This window comes from Lissotriton vulgaris, chromosome 2_1 (genome assembly GCF_964263255.1).
Source record: "Lissotriton vulgaris chromosome 2_1, aLisVul1.2, whole genome shotgun sequence".
Lineage (NCBI taxonomy): Eukaryota > Metazoa > Chordata > Amphibia > Caudata > Salamandridae > Lissotriton > Lissotriton vulgaris.
This window is the reverse complement of record NC_141687.1, coordinates 1,525,107,813-1,525,124,765: the sequence shown is the minus strand read 5'-3', so window position 1 is coordinate 1,525,124,765 and position 16,953 is coordinate 1,525,107,813. Positions and strand designations below refer to the sequence as shown.

The window sequence follows — 16,953 nt, the reverse complement described above, 5'->3', positions numbered from 1 at the left end:
TACATCAGAGGGTGCTTCTGTGAGCTGTTTAAACTGTATTTACTGGGGCCTTTGCACTTCGTTTTTTGGCCAGGAGGGGAGTAAATTTCTGTTCAAACAGTATTGTTAGATTTCGAGTTAGTGAAGCCTTTACCTGCAGAAGTCCAAAGTGTGGATTCAGCCTGTCTGTCTCCTAGGAGATTCTGAACAGGAAAAGCAGCCCCCTAGCCCCCACCCCCAGGCCAGAAGACCATTGGCTATTCATCTACCAGGCAAGTCTGAGCCCTCCTCTCACACCTGCCCAGGCCCCTTAAGGCCTTGCTGGGTGCACCCCAAATCATTCTCCTCCATCTTGTGAATTGCAGCCTACCTGTGCCCCAGATTGCACAAGCAGAGTCCAGGAAGTGGTAAGGAAATAGACTAGTGCTGTCTCTTCCCAAAACAAAAGTTGTTTAAAAAACGATTTTCCCTTTCTGTGATTACTGTCTTTGCATGTGTTTGTTACAGTTTAAAATTACAGTTTTGACCTGCCTGTGATTGCATATTGTATCACCTCCTTTGTGTTTTAAACTTGTGGTTTTCCCTGCCCATGATTGCTTGCATTTAACGTGTTGAATTGTGGAATTTGCAGTCCAACCTCTATAGTTTGTCCCTCTCATTCCTTAATGACGAATCTGTTTTCCCTCCAAAATTTCTCCTTTGCTCTGTGCTAAGACCTGTTTGCTAAAAGAGTGCACCCCCAGCCACCATTTTGTGTTCACACGCCAGTGAGGCCTACCCCCTGCCTCCCCCACCCTCCAACAACATGGATATTCTACATCAGAGGGTGCTTCTGTGAGCTGTTTAAACTGTATTTACTGGGGCCTGTGCACTTCGTTTTTTGGCCAGCGGGGGGAGTAAAGTTCTGTTTAAACAGTATTGTTAGATTTCGAGTTAGTGAAGCCTTTACCTGCAGAAGTCCAAAGTGTGGATTCAGCCTGTCTGTCTCCTAGGAGATTCTGAACAGGAAAAGCAGCTCCCCAGCCCCCACCCCCTGGCCAGAAGACCATTGGCTATTCAGCTACCAGTCAAGTCAGAGCCCTCCTCTCACACCTGCCCAGGCCCCTTAAGGCCTTGCTGGGTGCACCCCAAATCATTCTCCTCCATCTTGTGAATTGCAGCCTTCCTGTGTCCCAGATTGCACAAGCAGAGTCCAGGAAGTGGTAAGGAGACAGACTAATGCTTTCTCTTCCCAAAACAAAAGTTGTTTAAAAAAACGATTTTATCTTTCTGTGATTACTGCCTCTGCATGTGTTTGTTACAGTTTAAAATTGCAGTTTTGGCCTGCCTGTGATTTATATTTTATCACCTGTTTTGTGTTTTAAACTTGTGGTTTTCCTGGCCATGATTGCTTGCATTTAACGTGTTAAATTGTGGAATTTGCAGTCCAACCTTTATAGTTTGTCCCTCTCATTCCTTAGTGACGAATCTGTTTTCCCTCCAAAATTTCTCCTTTGCTCTGTGCTAAGACCTGTTTGCTAGAAGAGTGTACCCCCAACCACCATTTTGTGTTCACAAGCCAGTGAGGCCAACCCCCCCCCTCCCCCCAACAACAGGGATATTCTACATCAGAGGGTGCTTCTGTGAGCTGTTTAAACTGTATGTACTGGGGCCTGTGCACTTCGTTTTTTGGCCAGCAGGGGGAGTAAAGTTCTGTTCAAAAAGTATTGTTAGATTTCGAGTTAGTGAAGCCTTTACCTGCAGAAGACCAAAGTGTGGATTCAGCCTGTCTGTCTCCTAGGAGATTCTGAACAGGAAAAGCAGCCCCCTAGCCCCCACCCCAGGCCAGAAGACCATTGGCTATTCAGCTACCAGGCAAGTCTGAGCCCTCCTCTCACACCTGCCCAGGCCCCTTAAGGCCTTGCTGGGTGCACCCCAAATCATTCTCCTCCATCCTGTGAATTGCAGCCTTCCTGTGTCCCAGATTGCACAAGCACAGTCCAGGAAGTCGTAAGGAGACAGACTAGTGCTGTCTCTTCCCAAAGCAAAAGTTGTTTAAAAAACGATTTTCCATTTCTGTGATTACTGTCATTGCATGTGTTTGTTACAGTTTAAAATTGCAGTTTTGACCTGTCCGTGGTTGCATATTTTATCACCTGTTTTGTGTTTTAAACTTGTGGTTTTCCCTGCCCATGATTGCTGGCATTTAACGTGTTGAATTGTGGGATTTGCAGTCCAACCTCTGTAGTTTGTCCCTCTCATTCCTTGGTGACAAATCTGTTTTCCCTCCAAATTTCTCCTTTGCTCTGTGCTAAGACCTGTTTGTTAAAAGAGTGCACCCCCAGCTGCCATTTTGTGTTCACAAGCCAGTGAGGCCACCTCCCTGTCTCCCCACCAGCAACAGGGATACTCTACATCAGAGGGTGCTTCTGTGAGCTGTTTAAACTGTATTTACTGGGGCCTGTGCACTTCGTTTTTTGGCCAGCAGGGAGAGTAAAGTTTTATTCAAACAGTATTGATAGATTTCGAGTTAGTGAAGCCTTTACCTGCAGAAGTCCAAAGTGTGGATTGAGCCTGTCTGTCTCCTAGGAGATTCTGAACAGGATAAGCAGCTTCCAACTCCCTTGCCAGCAAACCTTGTCTGAGGTCGCTGGGACCTTATATGGTCTGCTAATGGTTGGCACATGTGTACACTGATTGGTGGTTGTATCTGGTGTTTCTATTGGGTTAGGGTTAATGTCCTCATTGGTTGGGTATTTGAGGATTCTTATTGGTTTCTGGGTCTGTGATTCAATCATTGTAGGGTTGGGACTAGGGCTAGGGTTAGGATTTCTATTGGAAGTAGGGACTAGGGCTACCTGTACCATTGGCTGCTTGGACTTGGGTTGGGACTACTGGTAGGGCTAAGGCCTTTATTGGACGTAGAGATCAGGGTTTTTGAACTGATTGGGTGCTTGGACTAGGGCTAAGATTGGCTGTAAGGTCTTGGTCTCCTATTGGTTCTAGATTTTAGGGCTAGGGTTCCCATTGGCTGAAAGGGTCACCTGATTACTAGGGCTATAAAAGGCCACGGTTAGGGCATCTCAGCCCGGGCGTCGAGGCTAAGGGTGGTGAGGACAAGGGTAGTTGCCTGTTTGAGCCTGTTAAGGGCAGAGAGGACAAGAGTAGTTGCTTGTTTGAGCCTGTTAAGGGCGGAGAGGACAAGGGTAGTTGCCTGTTTGAGCCTGTTCGAGACTGACCAGGACCAGGACCAGGGCCAGAAATGCTGCCCTTTTTCTCATTTAGCAATACCCAGCCCACACCATCCACATCCACAAACAGAGCATTGTGCATCTATGTACCTTCCATGTACCTGGATCTGTGTGTCTGTTACCTTTCTCCTGAAAAAGCATATCAAATGCACTACCCTATTTCTCAGCCTATACTTCGCTCAATATATCTTCTAGACCAACCTTCTGTCTCATCTCAAACTTCTTTCTACTACTCCTTCCAATGCACTACCCTATCTCTCATCCTATACATCTATCAATATATCCTCTGCATCCACTCTCTCATTTATCCGAAACCCATACCACTACTATGATCGCCAAAATAACCCTTTCTAGGCTCTCTCCTGCTCTACCCCTTCTTACATCATCTGACACCTATTTTTACTACACCGATCCCCTAAAACAAACCTTTATAAAATCTCCCCTCTGATTCCTCCACTCCAAAACTCCTTTTTACTCACCCAAAAGTCTCTTCCTACTGCTAAGACCTTAAAAAAAAAAACCTTCACTCTTTTATCCCTCCACTATCTTTTTCAATCAAAATTAACACACTAACCTGTTCACTTCTCAAATTCCATATTCAACTATACTAATATACTGCTCAAATAACTGAATAACATACCTACTACTCAAATTACTTCATATTTATACTATACTAATTTTCAACACTAATCCTTTATGGCTTCCGGAGTGGCGTGATACTCGCCAGAAAAGCGCTTCAACACCCATTAAGGGTAACAAGTGCTATATGAATGCAAATCCTTCTTCCCCTTTTATCCCTCCGCTATCCTTCTCACTCCAAGTAACATACTAATATCCACCACTGAAAATACCTCATGTTTCACCATATTAATTCACCACTAATCCTTTATAGGCTTCCTGAATAGCGTGCGTCATCAAGCGATAAATAAATACAAACCTTTGTCCTCCTCATCCTTCTGCTATCATTCCAAATACAAATAACTGACTAACCTATCCACCACTTAAAATGTACTTGCATGTTTCACTATACTAATTCAACACTAATCCTCTATGGGTTTCGGAGTAGAGTGCTACCCGCCGAAAAAGCTCTTCGACGCCTCGTCAGGGGTAGTAAGCGCTATATAAATGCAATTACAATACAATACAATACAAATTAACACAATTGTACGGTTAACACTTCAATTATCCCTTTACATCCACTGCTTCTGATGCATTCAGACACAATGTTTTATTGCTCTACCGCGATAACCGTGTTTTGCCTTATAGATTGGCTATTTGTTTGATAACATGATAATTTGATTGCTGCCTTTACCGTTCTGATATATTCATAATCTTTAGTATTGTCAAATCCCAAGCATACCCTGTTCCAACTTTCTGCACTTGGTGGAATATAGAGTTTTATTGTCTTGCCTTGTGACAAACACTGCTCCCCTGTAGCCCACCCTTCCCTGTTGCTCCAACCAATGCGGCTCACCCTCCCTGCTCGACCCTTCCCCCAGGCGCACACGTAACCATGATCCTCCCCCTCCCGGAAGTTGTTTTACTTCTTGACACTACCTGGTATCCCTGACTACAGTATCCAGTAACGCACACAGTCAGTCGTAATCATCCCTCGCTGCTTCACTCAGAATAAGGTAAGCTTCCCTTTCCTGCCTCCCCCACCACGTTTCTCTGCTGCTCCAGATCCTTCCCCGAGTGATTTATCGTTCATTCCTGTTTAGATTCACTCAAGCTCCACCGATCTTTGATCAGATCGGGCCCCTGCCGTTTCAATTGGATCACCGGCCACTGCCTAGGACCTGCGTCCCGGACAGGTAATCTCCGATTCGCGCCGTTGTTCTTTTTTCCATCGCATAACTTCCCCATACCGATCACATCCTCTTGCCCTTTCTCGCCCCTTCTTCAGTCTAGCACTGATCACATCTACGGTGTCTCCGCCCTTCCAAGTACTACGGACACCATCTCGGACTTAAGTTGGTATTACTTCACACCACACACGCCAGATTGCTCGCGTTCCCGACACCTCCAGCCCTGGTCTTACCCGCTTAGCTAGTCTCCTACCATGCGCGCCTCCCGTATGACGCATTCATCTGTGACCGTGCTCAAAACCACACTAACAGCCCCCCCACCAACCCTAAACAGGTTTACTCGCGAAGATTTGGAGTCACATGTATTTCTCCCAATTAGCCGGCTGCCGCTTTTCCTCGAATGATCCTCATTTTCCACTGGCTCCACACTGACAGACCGGACCCCGCCCCCACCCCTCCTTGCTGACTCTACACCGGTAGACCTTTTTGCTGGCTCCACACAGATAGTCCGCCCCCCTCTTACATTAGAGCCCCCCTTGCCCCGCTTTCCCAGCTTTCCCCGGCCAACCACCCTACCTTGCACGCCCTCCTCCCTATACCCAAGCACAAGCGTCTTCCCTCCTCCTTCCCTTCTTTTCTCCTTCCTTGTACAGCACTGTTCCCCATTTACAACCCAGTCCTGAAGATGATCCCAACTAAAGTGAATCTAAACATCGTCGACCGTTCAGCGCAATAAAAGGCGCAGCCCCCAGTGTGGTTCATCCAAATTAAATCCAACTCAACTGAGAACTTTGCTTAACCATTCAATTGGAGCCACATTGTTTTTATTTTATTCACTGTATATATTCAAGCACCATTCACTATGAGCCATATATGCTGACCACAATTGTCACTTGCGTCGCCACCTTTTATGTCACTTGCACACGTTGAGCACCAAGTACAATTCGCGTTGTGTTGTTATTCATCCACCTACAGTGTTGTTACAACTGTAAATCGCCTAACTATTTCTGTTTATTACATGATGCCATGAGCACATTTCAAAAAATGTATTGAGTCTCCTTATTTCTGTTCTCATAATGCTTTATGCATATGTGTTTATTTATTTATTTATATTCTTGTATAGCGCTGGAATTCAACCCCCGAAAGGGTATCTCCACGCTTTTCAATAATACCAGTTGGGATATTATTTGTTTATTCTGCGTTGCAAATAAGACGAAGCCCCTATCGCCACCACAATGTCCTGAAAAGTTACATTGTGTTGGTGATATGGGGCTTGTAAATATACCCCAGAATATATTAAAAACGATATCTGATGACAACTGTTGTATACACAAGAGGACTGGATGCACTTGAGTAAACTTTGCAGGTTTAAACAAGGGAATTATGTAGCCCTTTCTCAGAACAGCACAAAAATTACAAAACGTAATAAAATGTAAAGTGTCCTGCAGAGACACATTGTTGCAGTCGCAGGCATCACAGGTGTGGGTATCTTTCCTGTCCCATGGAAAAGACATCAAGTAGTGCAATAGTTCCAACCTAAATCTAGTGAGTCAAAAACGATTGCAATTACTCTTTGCAACTGAGAAGTAAAGCTCCATTGCTTGAAGTGATTGCAGCAATATAATCTGCGCAACTTGGGCTTCTAAAGGGCAGTCTCTTCTCTGACAGCCCTATGCTTTATAAAATATTCTATTACCCATTTGCGATTGGCCTTCACTGTACTCTCCTTGGTATTAAATAATTCCACCCTACCTATGCTCTTCAAGGCTTCTTTAACTTACTTTAGCCAAGGAAGTGGTCAGGGGCAAAGCAACCTTTCAGTATCTCTTCATTCACCTTAGTTTCATTCCTTGGCCAGATGTCTAACCAAATAAGAAGTGGACTAAGAGCTATTAAATTGGTTACATACCCTGCTCCCAATTCCTCATGTACTGCAAAGCTTGAAAAACTTTAGGGAACACATAAAAGTTATTTTAAGAAAGAATTTTCAACTATCTGCGACTGGATCTGTTTGAGTACCCCCAATTATCACTCCCATGGATCACTTTAGAGATACATTTTGCATGGGTCAAAACAACATTAAATTCACTCAAAATCCCATTTGACATTGTGCTTTGTTGAGAATGTTCCATATGCAACCCACCCAGGAACATACAACATTGGGTACTGTTGGCTGCTGCTAGAGGATTCCCACAAAGATGGATATTAAAATTCCCTGCAAGAATAAAGTTAGCCCCAGACGTTTTGGTCCCCGCCGGCTTATGGAGAAAGGCACCTAAGGTGTGTATATTGGAAACATTATGCAAAGGGCCTTTAGCATTATAAAGGTTCAACAACAGTTTTAGCAGACCCTGCAAAAGACTATTATAATGTCTGGAGAGTGGGAACCCCCATGGATAGTGCTTTATACCTTCCTTTAACTGCCTGGGATACGAAGATGAGCAGGCCTCCTTTGGATCTGCTCGTCCTGGACTCAATAGCAGGAACAAAAAAAGAGACATGTACTATTTCAGGAAGAAAAGGTTGGCAGTAGCCCAGGTTTCTCGTAGGCAGATGACCTCAAATCTTCTCATACAGTTTATCCAGTTCTCCTCCTTAAATTTGACAGAAAGTCCTGCAATGTTCCAGCTTATTAAATTCAGCATCTTGGGGTTAGAGTCAGCTAAGTCAACAACAGGGGGTAGAAATGGAGGCTGGTTACTATTGCTTGTACAATCCTGCATAACGAGTCAATTACAGGCACCAAGTGAACTCAAAGGGGCATATCTATTCGAAGTGGCCATTTGATAGGAAGATCAAAGCTCTGCACACTGAACTTGGGCATGATTCTTTGACATGTGTCAGGTGCAAGTCCCAGTGGCTCAGGCCTACAACAGAAGCCCAAGGTAAAGGCTAGAATTGCAGTAGAGGTGCTGTTGCTATACGATCTCTCCATGTCATAGTCCCCCTCAACTCTTTTCACTTCTTTTAAAATCCAATTCACCTTTCTTACTGAGTTAATCCATCGCTCTATGTGTGTGCCCAGAGAAGAGTGCATCCCAATTCAATTAATTTTCTCGTTTTTTTGTTGAATTACCAGAGTTCCCTACCATTCCTCCCTGAAAGAGATACTGCATTTGTTGCTAACAGATTTGGATCTGCATGACCCCTCAGCACCAGAAGCATAGGTTGTTGAGAGATTAAATTATTCTGAAGAGCGGGGACTGACAGTGGAGGGGGTTACAGCCAGCAGTGGCTCCTCCGCCAGGGCAGAGAAGCACCACCCCACTGCATTTTGAGCAGCAGAAAACTGGTAATATAAAATGATAATAACACTGTTACTATCATTTCATTTTTCTGTTGTTAGGTAGGATTACGGAGCGGTGCTTGGCTTGGCTGTGTAACAACCAGCCAGGAGAGGAGTAGTGGGCACTTAAGTGCGCATGACAGTTTGGCTGGCCATCTTGGGCTGGCCAGACAGTCATGCAAACTTTGCATGATCCCCCACCAGACTGTAATAAACCGCTGGTGAGGAACATGCACAAGCGCCCACTGCCTGTCTGCCCACTGAACCATGGTGCTAAGACCAATCACAATTGTAATTGCCTTAGGGGAGTCTGGGTGTGCTTCCTGCTTCAAGCAGGAACAGAAGAGGACGTTGCGAAGCGAGGTGGCAGTCCGGCAGCAAGGTAAGTAATTTGTTTCTTTATTTTTCTTCCCCCCGCCACACCATGCAACTTGGTGGCAGCCTCCACTGGTTGCAGCATGGAGGCCAGGTCGATGAAACCTTCTCTGCTTATTTCCTGAATCCCACTCCTGATATAAAGAGGCACAACCGGGGGGATGGCTACTGAGGGGATGGGGGTGACTGGTGATTTAGGAAGTGTTGAGGGCAATTTACAATTAGTTAGGTCATTTTCTATTGCCGCCAGCCTGTCAAATATCAGTTGCAGTCCAAAGCACCCATATGTTTCTCATAGAAAGCATCCAGTAATTCCTCCATCATGTCTTTGTTATAAGTATCCACCTTCCTCAACGTATTGGTGGTAACTCAGAGCACTTTTATTTAGAGCAGGTGTCCTCAATCATTCCTTTCCCTTCTACCCTTTTACTGGCTGTTGACACCACCTGTACCTCAGGTTCCAAAGGAGCAGGGGGAATGCTCTGCCTCAAAGGAGCTCCAGCAGTAGGCAAACAAGAGCCATGCTGAAGATGAATTATGCCCTGATCCGATAAGGACCATGACCGGATCATATCCCAACTCAAGTGGAAAACACCTATAATAACCTGCCCCAGGAGAGAAGGGGTTCCCGCTACTCTCCTGCGCCCCACGCTTAAAAGCACCCATCACTTTCATGGTGCAGGATGCTCATTGAAACTTATTTCTGATGGGACTGCAAGACCCATAATCACCTTTCCCACGAGAGGAGGGTCCCTGCTACTCTCACATGCGCTTAAAAGTTCCCACCACCTCCTGTGGCGGGAGCCGCGCCCCGGTAAAGCCCAGGCCAAAGGCAGACCCAATTCCTGCGCCAGTCATCGTTTACAGGAGGCTGGGCCCTTGTTATAATCCGTAGGAATCCCCCCCAACCCGGCCCCATCGCTGTTACCTGCATGGACCACGGCTAGCGGCATCGGGGCTCCGCCCCCTTTTACATTTAGAGTAAAAACATCGCAACCATAGCGATGCTAAAAATCTGTTTTAGTACACATTTTTAGTTAGTTACACCTTGGGGCACAATCTGCCCCAATCCGTTTTGTCCATGGAATGTTGTGGTGGAAGTAGATCACATGACTCATGCGCTTTCGCAGGCAGTGCAGCTCCCCCTGGACGGGCACAAAGTATAAGTATTTGCCGGGCTGACAATCTCACAGCCCCGAGGTCTGTAAGGTCATCAGCTCGGCAAAGACTGAGCATCCAGGCCTCGCCTCCACCCCCTAATGACATGGCGGTAAAGTTATCTCCAGGCGTTTAAGGAGGAAGCCCTTTAGCGCTAAGCCTCCACGTCAATCAGGGAGTGGAGAGCATTGTCACCCCTCTCTTTCCTAACTCGTCACAGGGTCGGATGGAACCGACCCTGTGACGAGTTGGGAAAGGGTATGGGAGGCTGTCTCCAGGCAAAAAGCAAGAAATCGAGTCTGCCCAGACTCGAGTCCACTGTGGTGAGACTGTGACACACTGGTTCCCACGCATGATGCCATTTTAGCTCTGTGTGTTGGGTGATGTTCAGACACATGATTGATTTCAATGTTTATTTATGACAGTAGTGCCACCAGTGTCCTTGAGCACAGCACTGAAGGGTAGTTTGGCGACTTCACTCGGAACGACTCCTCGACATTGTGTCTGCGACCGAGACTGAAGGAGTCAGCAAACTGGGCACTGCGGCAGACCAAGGTAAAACCAAGTGTCAGCTGCGAGGCCCAATTCAATTGTTTTGTTAATTGGGCCCGTTTCAAGGTCTGGAGTAGGTAGTCTAGAGCTGAGCGCTGCGCAGAGACAAGCAAAGCGAGCCTAATAATGACAAGCCCTGCCTCCTTCACTTGAACTGGAGGGGGTGGGGGAGCATGATTCGAGAAATGGCGGAGCCCCCGAAGAGGCGAGAGCAGCTGCAATGGTGACCGGTTTGGTCTAATACAGCCAGGTGAAATTGCAAGGGCCCCAGGGGCAGGGAGATATGCCCAGACCGGGAGGCTAACACGTAGGCCGGCCTGTTCTGGTTAACTGCTGCTGTGCAGGCAGAGAGGTCGTTTGTAGTGAAAAAGAAAGTGACCATGAATATGTAAAAATACCTAATTTCTGGAAGCAGGAAATATCTGTTTTGATGTTATCTTTGTCATGGGGTGAACAACAAGCTTCCTGCCTGGGTGATTAGACTGAACACTAAGGCCTTGATTATAAAAAAAAAATTAAAAAACATCATGCGTGGAAACAGGAGGGTCAGGGACGTTTGCCTCATCTGGGCCTGGCTGCCTGGGTGTGAAGAGAGATACCATGCCCAGCAGAGGCTGATTCGAATGGAGCTGAGTGAGAACGCTGCTCTCACACAAGCATAACAGTGATAATGAATGCGGTCCTAGGCCTTCTGAGGCCCCGGACGAAAGAGAAGATGTGAGGCCCCTCTAATTGCATATTGCGTCGCAAGAAGTGACATCACAGAAAGTGACTTCGTAGGACTTTTGATCTTAGTTATTTGGCATCAGTGAAGCAAACTAATGTGGATATCAGTAACATGGACAAAAAGTAGAGGTAATAGAAAACAGGTGAGCAAATATCCATGAGTGTAACACTTGCTGGCTCCTTGAATGATTAGTTGGACATGTCCTCAAATTCCCGCCAAGATCACTCCGCTCGGCTGCGGCACACAATCTGGTAGTCCCTGAATTTAAAAAGTCTCAATGGGGTGTAAGAAACTTTGTAGGCAGAACATCACGACTCTGGAACTCCCTTCCACTTTGACCTGAACGGATAGCATTCAGAAAAGCCTTAACACTTCTTGGATTTTCAATCAGTAGCTTCCTTTCTTCACTGCTTACCAATTTAGATGGTTACCTGTTTGCTCCGAGTCCAGTGCCTAGACACCTCAGGGTATTAGTACGCTCTATAAGTCTCACTTTCATATTATTTCATTTCATTTAGTCTGTTTAGTGAATCACCATTTCAAGGTCTGGCCTCACATTTGTCTAAATGACGGGGATCACACACTTTCAGGGACACAATCTTCCCTGTTCACAGAAGAGTGACAGAACTGAAGTGGATGTACACTTTAACAACTTGGCTCATTTAGTAATGTGCATTTGTACATTTATTTATTTTTTCTACCTGTCGAGAAACCTCTTCCGTTCCCTGCATCTTAAGTGCAATAATTTATAATGATTCTTTGAGTCACAACGTGGATTTTTGAACTGGTATAGCCAAATACACTCAAATTGGCTAGCAGTTCTTTTAATCGTGTGTGCATTAGGTGTTTTATTTATTATTATTATTGTTATGAATATTATTCTGCAATGTTTTACAATATTAGGGATGAAATCGTATTTCAATAGAGGCTAACTGCCGATGAGCGGTGCAGCTTTGCACCGTGCACAGAATTACGCCATAGTGCAAAGGCCCTGAACACTGCACGGTTTGTACTGGAAGCAAACCCTTCCAGTACACATTTCTATGTAAAACACCTGTAGAAGGGTCCGATGCACTGGAAGTGCTCGTTGCACTGCAGCAGGCGTGCAGTGTATGGGATTCGGAGGGGGTGAGAGGGTGGGGGCGTGGGGGGAGGAGCGTCATTGTTTCCACTAGGCGGTGATTCATCCCCATAAACACCTCTTTGACGCCAAGCAGCACCAAGTAGATTTGCCTCTGTGAAAAGGCCACCTTTCCAAAGGAAAACACCTTTTGTGCGTAAAAGTGAATCCCTGTCGCCACTTTGCACTGCTATGCACCACTTCCATGACGCTTGTACCGGCACAAAAGCATTAGTAAATCTGGCCGTACATAGCTATATAGGGGACAAGTAGTTCTATAATATTGCTCATTATTAATACCGCGCCTCTCTGCTGAGAAAGTCCAGAAGTGTTGATGCTTTGACGTACTTATATTCTGGCACTGACTGAGAAATGCAAACACACAAGGCTAAACCTTTTGTTTGACAAAGTGCAAATAATGTGTGAAAACGGTACAACAGTACAGTATTCTAGAAGATGCAATACAGCCAGAAAACAGGAAAACTAGTTCATGGTTTTCACACTGCCTCCTGGCAGGCTAATGAAACCGCAGCCAATCCTTTTGCAGCAGTCAGGTCACTCCATTCTGTTAAATGCACTTCACTCACACATGCAGCAGAGTTTTTGCTTTGGCAAAAAGAAGGGCCTCCACTCCTCAGAGTCTATCAATTATTCGAGTGGATTATGTAGATTCCACCCAATTGAATGGCTTACTTATATGCATTTCTCCTCTTTAGGAGATTTGGTACATTGTTTGGGACAACTAAAATGTGTTGTCTTTTGGAAAACAACAGAGAGGAATTGGGCTGTGCCTGCCTGGAGTTGTGCCAATTCGGAATCTTCTTCGATGATCAATACCAGACGGGATCCCGTTTACATCACCGTCTTGGATGAGGATTGGACTGCTGGTAGGAGGGGAATTGATTCCAAATTCAATGCCTCTGGTCTTCCGCCCTGGACACCATTATTGGCTGCAGCTTGCACACCGCTACACGGGGAACCAGATACGTGTGGGCTCCAGTGACACCGGGACCTGCAGCTTGCACACCGCCACATGAGGAACCAGATGTGTGTGCTTCAGTGGCATTGGTACCTGCAGCTTTCACACTGCTAACATGAGGAACCAAAGCGTGTGTGCTCTAGTGACATCATTGCTTGTAGCTTGCACACTGCTAAATGAGGAAAAGGATGCGTGCATTTTCTAGCGGCTTCAGTGCTTGTATCTTGCACTCCACTACATGAGGAAGCAGATACTCGTGTGCTCCAGTAGCATTGGCACCTGCAGCTTGCATACCTCTACATGAGGAACCAGATGCGTGTGTGCATGTTTCACAGGTAAGTGCCATTGCTGCATGAAAGGAAAGGTTAAATGCTGGGTTAGTCTGGGTTAGTGCGCAGACAGTGATTAACTAGTTCCCTTCTTCCCTGCCTCTTACTGCCTGCGGCCCTGCGCGAGCGCGAGAGTGCTGTGCGCAGCACTTTTCCCATCCATTCCCGCAACTGTGGGGCCGGCGCCGCGGCAGGGGCCCCCTGAGCGCGAGGCCCTGGGCAGCTGCCCATACCGCCCATGGCTAGGACCGGCCCTGAATGAATGTGCCCTGCTTCTTCCTTCACTTGCGTGCGTGTATGAGGCACAACCTTGGCTCTCATGTATCAAAAATGTCCTGACATCCGTACTTCAGCTATGTATTTAAATATACAAATGAGGTTTTGAATCTTGCTGGCATCAGGGCATGGAGGAGACACTGAAGAGACAAAAATGTTGGTGGTGGCTTAGTAGACTAATGCGTCGTCTGCAGAGGTCTGTGTTTGACCTCTTCGTCACAGGTTCAAATCTTATTGGGTCCCCTCAGTCTTTCATCCTCCTGAGGTCGATAAGAAGAGTACCATTGAGTTGGGGAACAATAAACATCTGCTATTTAGTGCCTATATTATTCGCCCCTCCCAATCTATTATCCTCAATATAGCGGCCTGACATGTATTCCCAAACTTTTGAGTGCTGTACGCATGCTAAACTCAGACCTGCCTACTAAGCCAGGCTTTTGAAATCAATTTTTTGTGTGCACCTTTTTATCTAATGTTTGTTAAATAAGATTGGCAGTGGAAATGTGGACTAACCTCCAGAAAAAATGCCTGGCCCCAGGAAGCGTAAACCCCCCCCCCCCCCCCCCGCCCCCCCCCCTAAACCAAGCTCAGTCTCACCACTTACAACCCTCACCAGCCGCCACTGGGAATCGCAGTTCCCTCTGCAACAAGTCTGCGGCTGAAGCTTCCTGGATGGATTGAATATTACAGAGGGTTGTCTTCGAATATCACTGCTTTGCCAGCAGCATTCCCAAGTAACATCAAACCGATCGCAAGGTGCACTGGGACGACTGCAAGCACTTTACAAAAAAACCTCCACAACATAAATGAAGCATAATTTAACCAATGTTGGGTGTTTTTTTTATATTAAAAGTTCACCCACAAGAAATATTAAATTTTTTCTAGAACAGCAACTATTTGACAAGCTATTCGTTTATGGAAAAGGGAGTGAGAAGAAGACAAAAGTCCACCCCAAATTGCTCACAAGGATATCCTATGAGAAATTCCCAACATTCAAATCTAGAATCAAAGCAGCGAAGTGGAGGAGCAATCAAAATCACATGTGCTAGGGGACATGACCACCAGATGGCACAATTGTATTACTTTTGAAACTATGGGCTCAGGAGCTCATGATACTGGTTATTCGGTCGTAAAACAAATGAGCGAACATTTCAAGGTAAACTTGCTGTCCTGAAGCATTTGCTCTGGAAAGGCTATGGTATTTTTTTAATCAAGAAAAGTAAATGTAAATGTAAAGTAAATGTAAATTAAGTTATTTTCTACGATGTGATAAACCCTGATGAAAGTCCTTGTGATGTTAAAAGCTAACAACCTGACATATGGCTCTGCCTAATAAAGGTATTATCTCTACACGATCATGTTTTGTTTGGTGGCTTACAGAAATAATCTACTAAAGTGGCACGGTTGTCCAACGCTTGTCCACAAGGGCCTGAACAATGCCAGATCTGTTTGAATAGTCAATGACTACGTAAAAGATTCTCTTCTAGATTCATCTAATGTAAATGTATCCCATATGGATTTCTGGAAAGTATAGTACTGCGGTAGAGATACTTTGGACACCTTTTACATAGAATGTGCTACACTGAAAAATGTTGATTCCCTTCATCCATCTAAAAACTGCTGACTTCTATCTTATGGGCTGTAGTGGTAATTTCTTCCCCGATTACTATGCCCCTCTTTCTTTCTGACGCATACAAAAGCTCCACTGTGGTCGGGACCAGTAAGTGTTCATGAATTGAGGGGATCTAGGACTGTGAAAAGAAAAACATGGCATTGGAGTAATTAAGATTACAGCTGAGTAATCAGGGCATTACCTCCTTACCCAGCGTCCTCATAAGAGTCCTAACAAAGCGAGTATGTACCCAACAGAAGCCAGGACTGACTACTGGTCCACAGTAATGGAAGCCACAAGAACAAACAAAAATACCCTGGGGCAGATTTACAAGAAACAAATGCAGAGCGGTGCCGCACGTCATTTTACTGCTTTACATTGCGTTAGTTTTCAAAGCACTGGGCTGCAACATATTTACAACAATATGTAGCATCTCTGTGCTTCCCCTGTGCTGGTGCACACACTTCTACCATGCGCTGGTGTTGCCAGCCTCGCACCTGCACCATAGGGAGATTGAAGGGGCACCTTCCTGCACAAAAACAATCAATTGAGGTGATTTCCTCTTCCAATGCGTGCTGTAGAATGCAGCACACGCTGAAAAAGGAAAAAAATGGGTAGAAATGAAAACATTTCCCCTCGTTGCACCTTGCTATGCCACCCCTAGGGCGTAGCATCCTGGTGCATTTCCAGATTTACGATTGCTCCCACAGCCACACCCATGTCATGAAAAGTGTCGAATGAAAAGGGATGATATTTACAAGCATAGGTAAAGCCATGCAGGGTGGCTTAACGTGTGCTTCTAAATATCGATCAGCAGGTTGCGCCGCCGGTGGGTCATGCAAAAGAACTGGGTGAGACTGTCAAGGATATGTCCAGACCCAATAACCAGGAAGTACCAATCCAAAGAAAGAGAGAAGCTTGAAATTAGGTAAGTCCTGGACCTGCCTGGAATTTAGAACGCAAACTAATTCAGGATAGATTGGAAAAAAAACACCTATTCAAACTGACGAAACAGTGAAGAAAGGGACCCCTTGACGCATTGACAGACCTACAGTGGCTACAGAAAGGTAAGCTACTGGAGAGCCTAAAGCCTTAAGTATATGCAGAAGGGTCTCACTTTAAAGGCAAAAATAGTCCAAAATCTTTCATAATTAACCACACACGGACAAGGTAGTTATACCATTATATTGTAAGTTTGAGACAATATATATGCTGGAAAGGCAGATGCCGGTAGGGAAAAAACACCCCTAAATACTCCGCAAAGTGAGGAATTCAACGAGGAAATCCCTCCGAACAAAGAAATCCAAAGAAATGGTAGCAGCCATCATAGGACTTGGGAACTCAGTCCAAGACTGAAAAAACTGTAAAAAAAGTTATGAGGGGGCCGGGTATTCCTACCTGTTGTAGAGGGACCATACCTAGGGCGAAAGATGATTTCAATTGTTTTTACTATGCTTTTGCGGTGGATTTGTGAATTTGAGTTAACATTTTAAAAAAGCATGTGCTCCCACACTTTAAAAAA

At 45.5% G+C, this 16,953-nt stretch overlaps 1 protein-coding gene across 1 annotated transcript in view; it reads right to left on the bottom strand.

The window, feature by feature from the left end:
• Nucleotides 1–16,953, bottom strand: part of TMPRSS5 (transmembrane serine protease 5) — a 188,740-nt gene that overhangs the window by 45,042 nt on the left and 126,745 nt on the right. The window lies entirely within an intron of this gene.